Source organism: Cherax quadricarinatus, chromosome 40, assembly GCF_038502225.1.
Source record: "Cherax quadricarinatus isolate ZL_2023a chromosome 40, ASM3850222v1, whole genome shotgun sequence".
NCBI lineage: Eukaryota > Metazoa > Arthropoda > Malacostraca > Decapoda > Parastacidae > Cherax > Cherax quadricarinatus.
In genome coordinates this window covers 23,850,126-23,862,454 of record NC_091331.1, presented here as the reverse complement: position 1 = coordinate 23,862,454, position 12,329 = coordinate 23,850,126, and positions in this window count along the sequence as shown.

The following is a 12,329-nucleotide window of genomic DNA, read 5'->3' as shown; positions in this document are numbered from 1 at the left end:
TGACATCTATCAGATCACTCTTTAGAATGGAATATTGCTGTATATTAACGGCCCCTTCAAGGCAGGCGAAATTGCAGAGCTGGAAAATGTGCAGAGAACCTTCAAAGCTCTTACAAGCCCAGTCAAGCACCTAAATTACTGGAGCATCTAAAATCCCTCAAACTGTACTCCTTAGAATGTAACCGACAAAGATGCGTGAAAATCTGCACTTGGAAGATTCTGGAGGGATTGGTCCCAAACCCGCATATGGACACAGGAGGCTTAACAGACGGTGCAAGATACCTCCGGTGAAAAGTAGATGAGCAATGAGTACAAAGAGAAAATTCAGCGAGTGTAATGGGACCACGACTCTTCAACTCCCTTCATGTACCAGGGGATTTACCAACAGACCACCGCCAATGACTGCCCCAAGAACCAGCCACCAGCCGCCACCGCCACCACCACTACCACTACCATCACCACCACCATCACCACCATCACCACCACCATCACCACCACCATCACCACCACCATCACCACCACCATCACCACCACCATCACCACCACTATTACCTCAGGAATCACTGCCAATACTACTTCAGGAACCACTAACCACGACTACCACTGGCTACCTCAGGAACCACTAACCACCACCATCGCCACTGACTACCTCAGGAACCACTATCCACCACTACTTCACTGACTACCTCAAGAACTACTAATCACCACCACCACTCCCACTGACTACTTCAGGAACCACTAACCACCACCACCACATCCACTGAACACATCAATAACCACTAACCACCACCACTTCCACCACTACAGCTCATCACTTCAACAACTGCTAACCACCACCATCACCAATAATCACCATATCAATAACCACTAACCACCACTTCTCCCACTAACCACGCCAGTTTTCACACAGTCAACCATTGTCACACTGTCAACCGTATAAAGAAACGCCTAGTCACGACCCCTCTGATTACCATAGCCAGGCCCACCACCTCGAGAGAGGAAAAGTGTGGGGAGGGAAGGGGGAGCAAGGAAGGGTACAGAAGGAGGGGTTTTTAGAATGAGGGGAAAATACGTCTTGAATAAGTGAAAGATCTTCTTTGACTACTTCATCTACTGCTGCTGTTACTATTACTGTTACTATTACTGATTCATCTGTTACTGATTCATCTGTTACTATTACTGATTCATCTGTTACTATTACTGATTCATCTGTTACTATTACTGATTCATCTCTTACTATTACTGATTCATCTGTTACTATTACTGATTCATCTGTTACTATTACTGATTCATATGTTACTATTACTCATTCATCTGTTACTGATTCATCTGCTACTGATGATACTATCTCTACTGTTGCTGTCATTGTTAAGGCTACTTCTACTACAGTTTAATTTACTACCACACACACTACTATTTTTTTCTATTACAGCGGCTACTATTACTAATAGTGATTCCATTACTACTTCTACTATTGCTGATATTACTACTGCGTCTATTGCTAGTAATATTATAACTAATATTGTTTATGGTTATTTATATTACTGTTACTACTTCTGCTACATTTGCTACAGTTTTTATTACTCTACTGCTACTACTAATGCTTCTATTAGTATTGTTTCTGTTGCTACTTCTACTGTTATTGCTTCTGTTGCTGCTTCTACTGTTATTGCTTCTGTTGCTTCTATTGTTATTGCTTCTGTTGCTTCTATTGTTATTGCTTCTGTTGCTGCTTCTACTGTTATTGCTTCTGTTGCTTCTATTGTTATTGCTTCTGTTGCTGCTTCTATTATTGCTTTTGTTACTATTGCAAATCATTTTCTACCACTTCTACGGTTCCTCCTCCTCCTCAGTAGATTGTCACTGTAGTGGAACTGGTACAGTGATTTAAACTTGTGATTGTAGCTCTACTTTCCGAAAGTTGAGTTATTCACAGAACAGTAATCTTCTCCTGCCATATTGGACCGAAATTGGCTGTGCTCACGTCAACATGGGGAAAAAACACTGGGTTTCTCTCAGCATGTGAACATGTGAGAGAGACAGACTTGAGCCATTGTCAAAGCGTTCATAGAGGATGCGTTTCGCCCTCCAGGGGCTTCTTCAGTCTGAAGAAATCCATGGTAAGCGAAACGAATTCCTTAATAAATGTCTTGATAATTGCATGTCTGTCTTTTTCCACAGAATTGTCTGTATTAATCGACAAGGTTGAAGTTTAGGTGCAGTGTTGTTCAGCACTCGAGTATTTTTAGGTATCCCCGAAGGTAGACCTTTAAGAGGGTGCATGATTGTTTTTTTCCTCCTGACCCTAGGATGCTGATGCATCCTAGGGACAGGATGTAAAAAAAAAAAAAAAAAAAAAAAAAAAAAAAAAAATATATGGAGTCGCTGCTATAGCTGGTGAATGACTCTTCTATTTGGCGTCAAATTTCATTGCTGGTGTGCTTTTATAAACGCCACGTTTATGCTGTTGTTGGGTGGTATATGTGCCAATTTACCAATTTTATTGAATGAATAGTGAAATTCTTTTAAATTTAGCAACTAAAAAAATATGTTATCTGATCGGCTTCGACATAGTAAAATATTTTTTGTAAGAAGGATAATGTCCCATTAGTTTAATCCGAAAGTTTACCGAAATTGTAAAGCAATCATGGGATTGTAGGGATCAGATCGGTTACTAGAAAATGACTTTTCTAATCGGATTGAAGCTTTTAGTCATGGTGGGATTTATTAAAAGAAAGCTTGGGCTTCGCTTTGAGCTATGTAGATTTTAATTTGGCAGTTAAATATATTGCTTCCTTTCTAATAACTAAAAAATACATCTTCTGATCGGCTTCAAACCCTAAACACCGGTATATCTTAACTGGAAGTATTTTTGCTTAAATTTTCATGCGAATTTGCATTTTCTTTTCAAACTATTGTTATCAAAATTGGATTTTCTTATAAAAAGGAAATATTATTTTAAGACTGTAGAGAATTTGAAATAGAATATAAATGAAAAAAGAAAAATGAAAACAAATAAAAAATCGCACATTTATAACCTTTTTAAATTTAAAGATGTTAGACTTTCACATTTTTCGTTTCTTTCTCCTAAATTTTCGTCTATAAATCGAGAATGCCACATTCGATTGGCTTCAAATTTTCAACGCTGGTGCACTGTATCAACGACAAGATTCACAGGACTATTTGCATGAGTACCAGCCTTATGGACAATGTTACAAAGGTTATGCCCATATTTTGAAAATCGGCTTCAAAATTTCACCACTCGTGTAACTCCTTATGAGGAAAGTTTGTGTTGTTAATGGAGTGTGTAGGAGCCATTTTACCACTTTTTAATATAATGGTATTGTGCTATTTTAAATTATTGTATTATTTTCAATTCATGCTTGTGAAGGGCTCTTGATTCGAAGAACTGGGGCTATCGTACCATGCTAATATATTGTCCGACTGCTAGGATATCTCATATGTGATTCTTTACACCAAATCCCTCAGGACTAGTGCTGAGATCCTGCAAATATGTTAAAATTTAAACAAAAATAAAAAATTACACACACACACACACGCACACGCACGCACACGCACACGCACACACGCGCACACACGCGCACACAACAACAAAAACAACAACAACAACAACAACAACAAACAGTTGAGTTTCCGGTTTGAAAATTCGTGTCTATCATATTTAAGCTGTTACGACGGTGCCAGGGAAATTGTTAAAGATTGATCTGAATGGGCTGACTGCATTATCTATGTTAAGAAAGTTTTTGACAGAGTTCCGTATGGAAAACTATTTTGGAAATTAGAAATAATAGGAATTAGTTAAAATCAGACTTATGTAATGAGAAGTTTCCATTTGAGAGGAATTTGTAACATTTGGGTAGCTTTACTGGGGTAAGGTTTCGCTTGCATAACAGGCTTCTTCAGTCGAATATGAGTAAGTACAACACTGGAAGCAGCAGTTGTAGTTTTGACGTGATCAGTCAGTCACCTCAAGCCTAGAACACAGACAAGCGGTCAAACTTTATATTCTAGTATAGTGAGAAGCACTAGCAGCTAGGCTAATCATGGCTGTGCTGGAGGTTTGAGGGACTAACCACCTCCCAATAAGAGTGACGAATTGGTCACGTCAGAACTACTATTGCTTCCAATTTTGTATTCACATGCATTCAACTGAAGAAGCTGTTATGGAGGCTAAACGTGTCGGCATTAAAGATATCCAAGTGGAGTAAATGTGTCTTATTCATCATCTTGTCGCTGTTGTATACTATCAAAAATATGATAACTTGCGATTAGTTATAAGATGAAACATATCTTCATGATTTGCCCAGCCAGAGTAGAAATATTGGGCGTGTTTCTTTCCACCTGTTGTCTATGTTCCCCATCGGTAAAATGGGTACCTGGGTGTTAGTCGACTGGTGTGGGTCGCATCCTGGGACACTGACCTAATTTGCCCGAAATGCTGAGCATAACAAGGGATTTCTATATAGTATGTCATTGTTGTCAGCTAGGTCTGTGTACCATGTACATGTACTTGTAGTAAATAAGGATATTATTATTATTAATAGGGCGCCACAAGGATCTGTACTTGCCCCGATTATGTTTTAAATATATATGAAGAACTTGTCTTAATAGAAAATTGTGTGAATATGCGGATGATACAGAAATCTTAGTTAAAATAAATAAATAAAAAAAATGACCGTAAATCATGAGATAATTATTTAGATAAATTGAACAAAACGAGTGATACAATAGATGGGTGAAAGATTTTAACTTTGATAAATGGGAGGAAGCAGAATCACTTCAAATGAAGAATACTGACTGACAAAATACTGAAATTATAAGAGAAATCTATGAATTGATAAAATGTAAAATGTATGAAAAACAGCTTTCAAAAATAGGAATGGAGAAATGTTAAAAAAAAAAAATACAATTTATGCTAAAATTGGAAAATGCAGCATAGACTCGACTTAGTGTCCTCGATACCATCAGCAACTTGAAGCCGACCATGAAATTCACACTTGAGGAAGAGAAAGATTACCAAATGCCACTCCTTGATGTGCTGTTCCACACAGGTAGGAATTGATTCATATTAAAAGTATATACAAGAGGAACTTGCTACATTATACTCTCATAATAACGGAACTAAAAGAGGAGCGGTGATAGAATTATTTGAGGGGATACAAAGAAAATGTAGTCCAAAGTTGCTCAAAGAGGAGTGTGAATACATTACCCAGGTACTTAAACTACTGCACTTCCCTCTTCACTTCATTGGCGGATGCAGGAAACGTGCGGAACGTATTCTCAAAAGGAACAACGTCGACATAACAGAAGAAGCATCAGCCAAATATGTTGTTAAAAATCAGACAAGTAGATGATTAAGACACATGTGCATCACCTGGGTATCTTTATTTTAAAAACGTTTGTCCCATCAGTGGCGCTATCAATCCTATAACGAGAATTGTCAGTGGAAGAGATATTGAGGGATCGAACACCTATCATGGCTGAGGGACTGATCATCTCAAATTACCTCTTCATCTCTTCCACTATTATTCGCTGTATTAGATTGATAAAGGAACAGGCTGAAGAAAAGCTTCATCCATAAAACTACCAAAATACAGCACATGAGTTTCATTCCTCCACATGGTTCATCCTGTCAGCAACATGTTCCTGATATAATGGTAGGCAATGAGTTTAAAATAGTTGCAAATACTTGGACATCTGTTACAGATTTAGTAAACAACATAATTACCTGTGCAGGGGTTTACGTCATGCGTTGTACAAGGTATGGTAAAAAGTAGGTATGTGGGTGAAACGTCAAAATCCCTGGAAATGAGAATTCTTGAACACAGAAGTACGGGCAGAAACGACGACTTGAAGAATGCCTGCGTCCATCACAAGGGCAAGCAAGGCCACCTCATGCTGAAGCCAGGTTAATTATACTTTAAAAGGAAATACGCTGTGGAAAGTGCCTAGAGGCCGCCACGATAGCAGTCACCATCACCATCCCATAAAAAAATCGGCAGTTATAGCATTTCCAAAGTCTTGGCAGACCGATTTCTTCCCATCCTGGACACCAGCCAGCAACGTGACGTCTACCGCCTCCATTAGATGGAAGTAGGATCTTTCTAGCATTAGACGACACCAGGCTGTCTCAGACAGCACTCCTGGAGGCCTGTTTCCGCTTTTGTATGTACTATATAACCCATTTTCAAACGTTACCCTTATATGTTACTTTTAGTATGTTACTCCATTTTTTACCAATTCTCACCTGACCTTTTGCAATATATATATATATATATATATATATATATATATATATATATATATATATATATATATATATATATATATATATATATATAATGTATATATATATATATATATAATGTATATGTGTATATATATATATATATATATATATAATGTATATATATATATATATATATAATGTATATATAATGTATATATAATGTATATATATATAATGTATATATATATATATATATATATATATATATATATATATATATATATATATATATATATATATATATATATATATATATATATATTATATTATTAGGAGAGAGAGTCGTGCCGAATAGGCAAAATTGCGATTTTGGCTTAAATAGGAACTCTCTTCTTGCCGAAAAAGACAAGCGAAAATTTGTGTATGCAGTAATTTCACAAAAATCATTTTGAACCTAACAAAAAAATATATATATTTCATTGTGTTTGTTTATTATTAAATTATTGTAAACTTATCTAAAATATACCTAGTTGGATAAAACTAAATTAAATTACGCTTGTTATAATAAGGTTAAGTAAGTTTCCTAAGGTTCTTTTGATACAAAATTATGAATTTTTACATTAACATTAATGAAAAAATATATTTTCAAACGTATAAGAGAAAATTTTAGAAAGGACTTAATTTTAAATGAGTTTTTGCTAACTAACCAGTTTTACCTAATAGGCACAACATATATATATATATATATATATATATATATATATATGCATGTGTGTATATTGCAGACAATCGCAGACAGGCGATCTTAACAATGCAAGACAAGCCACGGGGAGTGGAAATATTTAGTTGGCTTGTCTTGCACACACCAGGAGCTGAGTCTCGACCCCTGCAACCACAATTAGGTGAGTACATACGCTGTGTGTGCCACTAACCACAATCTTCAACACATCCCTTGAAACTGGGCAACTACCTGAGGTATGGAAGACTGCAAATGTAGTTCCCATTTTTAAAAAAGGAGACAGAAAAGAGGCACTAAACTACAGACCTGTGCCACTGACGTGTATAGTATGCAAAGTTATGGAGAAGATTATCAGGAGGAGAATGGGGAACACCTGGAACGGAACAAGAGTATAAACGACAACCAGCACGGATTCATGGAAAGCAAATCCTGTGTCACAAACCTTCTTGAGTTTTATGATAAAGTAATAGAAGTAAGACACGAGAGAGAGGGGTGGGTTGATTGCATTTTCCTGGACTGCAAGAAGGCCTTCGACACAGTTCTTCACAAGAGATTAGTGCAGAAGCTAGAGGATCAGGCGCGTATAACAGGAAAGGCACTGCAATGGATCAGAGAATACCTGACAGTCATGGTACGTGATGAGGTATCACAATGCGCACCTGTGGCGAGAGGGGTCCTACAGGGGTCGGTCCTAGGACCAGTGCTATTTTTGGTATATGTGAATGACGTGATGGAAGGGATAGACTCAGAGGTGTCCCTTTTCGCAGATGATGTGAAGTTAATGAGGAGAATTAAATGAGATGAGGATCAGGCAGGACTTCAAAGAGACCTGGACAGGCTGGACACCTGGTCCAGCAACTGACTTCTTGAATTTAACCCCGCCAAATGCAAAGTCATGAAGATCGGGGAAGGGCAAAGAAGACCGCAGACTGAGTATAGGCTATGTGGCCAAAGACTGCAAACTTCGCTCAAGGAGAAAGATCTTTGGGTGAGTGTAACACCGAGCACGTCTCTGGAAGCACACATCAAACAGATAACTGCTGCAGCATATGGGCGCCTGGCAAACCTGATAATAGCGTTCCGATACCTTAATAAGGAATCGTTCAAGACACTGTACACTGTGTACGTCAGGCCCGTACTGGAGTATGCAGAACCAGTTTGGAACCCACACCTGTTCAAGCACGTTAAGAAATTAGAGAAAGTGCAAAGGTTTGCGACAAGGATAGTTCCAGAGCTAAGGGAAATGCCCTACGAAGAAAGGTTAAGGGACAGGAGGGTTAGGGGAGACATGATAACGACTTTCAAAATACTGCGTGGAATAGACAAGGTGGACAGACAGGATGTTCCAGAGACGGGACACAAACAAGGGGTCACACTTGGAAGTTGAAGACTCAGATTAGTCAGAGGGATGTTAGGAAGTGTTTCTTCAGTCATAGTCAAAGTGGAATCATCTAGCAAGTGATGTAGTGGAAGGAGGAACCATACATAGCTTTAAGACGAGATATGATAAAGCTCATGGAGCAGGGAGAGAGGACCTAGTCGAGTTCAGTGAAGAGGCAGGGCCAGGAGCCGAGTCTCGACCCCTGCAACCACAATTAGGTGAATTAGGTGAGTATACACACACACACACATACTTTATATATATCTATCTATATATATATATATATATATATATATATATATATATATATATATATATATATATATATATATATATATATATATTATTCTGTTCTTTCTTCTGAATTAGGAGTGAAAAAAACACTCGTGGCGAAACGTTTAATCGATAATTATCTACTTAGCCAGACAACAAATATGGTGACACATTATTGTTAATTATCACCTGATGAGGTTCTCTTGTTAGAACGAACATACTTCAAGGTATTATATCTTTTTTCTTGAAAGTAAGTTATTCGAATGTATTACCCATACGGACAGTGTATGACATATATAATTCACGCCAGCAGCTCACTAACACTGTTTCACCAACATAGTGTAAAAATTGGAACGTGTTCTGCACGCCATGTGTCTCTGACTACGATGTTCTGTGAGCTTGAGAGAGTGGAGACTACTAGTGGAGACCGTACTGGTGAAGACCGTACTGGTGGAGACCGTACTGGTGAAGACCGTACTGGTGAAGACCGTACTGGTGAAGACCGTACTGGTGAAGACCGTACTGGTGAAGACTGTACTGGTGAAGACCGTACTGGTGAAGACTGTACTGGTGAAGACCGTACTGGTGAAGACTGTACTGGTGAAGACCGTACTGGTGAAGACCGTACTGGTGAAGACCGTACTGGTGAAGACCGTACTGGTGAAGACCGTACTGGTGAAGACCGTACTGGTGAAGACCGTACTGGTGAAGACCGTACTGGTGAAGACCGTACTGGTGAAGACCGTACTGGTGAAGACTGTACTGGTGAACACTGTTCTAGTAAAGTCTACGCCAGCCAAGCTTCGCACACTACTGTCACACCTTAGCCAGATCTCGCATACTACTGTCACACCTCAGCCAGGCCCTAGACCCTACTGTCACACTCCAGCCAGATTCTTCATAGTATTGCCATCCAGCCACAAATTACTGCACCCCGGCCCCACAGTGCCGTACCCCGGCCCCACAGTGCCGTACCCCGGCCCCACAGTGCCGTACCCCGGCCCCAGTGTGTCGTACGCCTGGCAACTGTTTCTTCACCTCTTCTACTTTGTTTTCTTTTGGTTCGTTTTCTTCCTTGTCCGCTACTCGTTTCCCCTTTCCCTCTTCCTTGTTTCTTATTAGTTTCCTTCTCCCGTCTTCCTTGTTTCCTGAAAGTTTCTCTCTTGGTCCATGTTACTCCCCACGTTTCCATCCTATTTCCTGCTAGTTCTGTTTTCCCTCTTCTTTGATCCCTACTAGTTCCCTGGAGTATATCTTTCTACCACTTATTGTTTCCTGCTAGTTCTCTCTTTCTTTCCTGTTCCTTGTTCCCTGCTAGTTCCTTCTTTCTCCCTCTTCCTTGTTTCCTTCTAGTTCTCGTTTGCTTTCTTCCTTCTTAGGTTAGTTTTCTCTTTCGCTCCTCCTTGTTTCTTGTTAGTTCCCTTTTATTCCTTTTTCCCTGTTAGTCTTCCCCCTTTCCCTGTTTCCGCCCCCTTTTTTCCTCGTTTCCTGTTAGTTCCTCTTGTTCTCTGTTTCCCGTTCCTCGTTCTCTGTTAACTACCCCTTTCCCCTCTTCCTTTCTTCTTCCTCATACCAGTAATCTTCGTTCCCTTGTTACCTCTCTTCCTTCATACTCTCCCTCACTAATATTAGCCCCAGAGCCAGCTGGCTCGGTACCATCTGGGGTGACGAATGTTCATATTGATTTTCTATTAGCCATCTGTCGATAGTTTCACCAAACTTGTTATAGCATTGAGAAGCTTCTTGTTCTGTGTGTTATTACATTGTGTTGCCTTGTTCTGTGTTATTGATTTGTGTTGCCATGGTCGTGTGTTATTACTTTGTGTTGCCATGTTCTGTGTTACTTCCTTGTGTTGCCATGGCCGTGTGTTATTACCTTGTGTTGCCGTGGTTTTGTTTGCTATTAACTTGTGCTGCTATGGTCTGTTTTGTCTTGTGTTGCCATGGTCTTGTGTGTTATTACCTTGGTCTGTGTTAATGCTGTGTGTTGCCCTGGTCTGTGTTATTGCCTTGGTTTTATGTGTCATTACCTTGTGTTACCATGGTCTTCTGTGTCATTACCTTGTGTTACCATGGTTTTTTGTGTCATTACCTTGTGTTACCATGGTCTTCTGTGTTATTACCTTGTGTTACCATGGTCTTCTGTGTTATTACCTTGTGTTACCATGGTCTTCTGTGTTATTACCTTGTTACCATGGTCTTCTGTGTTATTACCTTGTGTTACCATGGTCTTCTGTGTTATTACCTTGTGTTACCATGGTCTTCTGCGTTATTACCTTGTGTTACCATGGTCTTCTGTGTTATTACCTTGTGTTACCATAGCCTTCTGTGTTATTACCTTGTGTTACCATGGTCTTCTGTGTTATTACCTTGTGTTACCATGGTCTTCTGTGTTATTACCTTGTGTTACCATGGTCTTCTGTGTTATTACCTTGTGTTACCATGGTCTTCTGTGTTATTACCTTGTTACCATGGTCTTCTGTGTTATTACCTTGTGTTACCATGGTCTTCTGTGTTATTACCTTGTGTTACCATGGTCTTCTGCGTTATTACCTTGTGTTACCATGGTCTTCTGTGTTATTACCTTGTGTTACCATAGCCTTCTGTGTTATTACCTTGTGTTACCATGGTCTTCTGTGTTATTACCTTGTGTTACCATGGTCTTCTGTGTTATTACCTTGTGTTACCATGGTCTTCTGTGTTATTAACTCGTGTTACCATGGTCTTCTGTGTTATTACCTTGTGTTACCATGGTCTTCTGCGTTATTACCTTGTGTTACCATGGTCTTCTGCATTATTACCTTGTTACCATGGTCTTCTGTGTTATTACCTTGTGTTACCATGGTCTTCTGTGTTATTACCTTGTGTTACCATGGTCTTCTGGGTTATTAACTTGTGTTATCATGGTCTTCTGCGTTATTACCTTGTGTTGCCATGGTCTTGTGTGTTATTATCTTTCCTTGCCATGCATCGATACTGTCTTCCAGCATTATATATTTTCGTTGGTATCAAGGGACACTCTTATTTTGATATACTCGTAAAATGTTTAAAATTCAAGAGCATGGTTTGAATCATCTGCTGGTATGAGGTATGAGATATTTTGTGTAAATAATTACGCTAGGGCTTGCAGAGTTTGTGTGTGAATGTAATATATATATATATATATATATATATATATATATATATATATATATATGCAGCGGAGCTACATGTTTTTCTTGTAATCCGAGGACACTTTTGGCAGTGGTATCTCAAGGATTAATTTCAGCTTCCTCGTTTAGCTACCCGACTCAACAAGCAGTCTGTATAGCAATGAAATCACGAAACAAGTGATATTAATTCATTGACCAATATATTCATTGTAATTGAATATATATATATATATATATATATATATATATATATATATATATATATATATATATATATATATAATAATAATAAATTTGAAGATGGACTGGGTCTCTCCCCACACTCTCATCGCTCCCTTACTCTCACCCCTACATTCTTCCTATCCTAATTCTCTCCCAAACTTCTCACCATTTGATCCTTTCACTCTCTCACTATGTCCCAGTTCTCATTTTTCCCTCCTAAACAATCTTCACTCTCACTCTCTCTACCTAACACACTTTTACCCCTCACTTTTCTCATCTTCACTGTCTTCCCACTTTCACTTTGCCCACCCT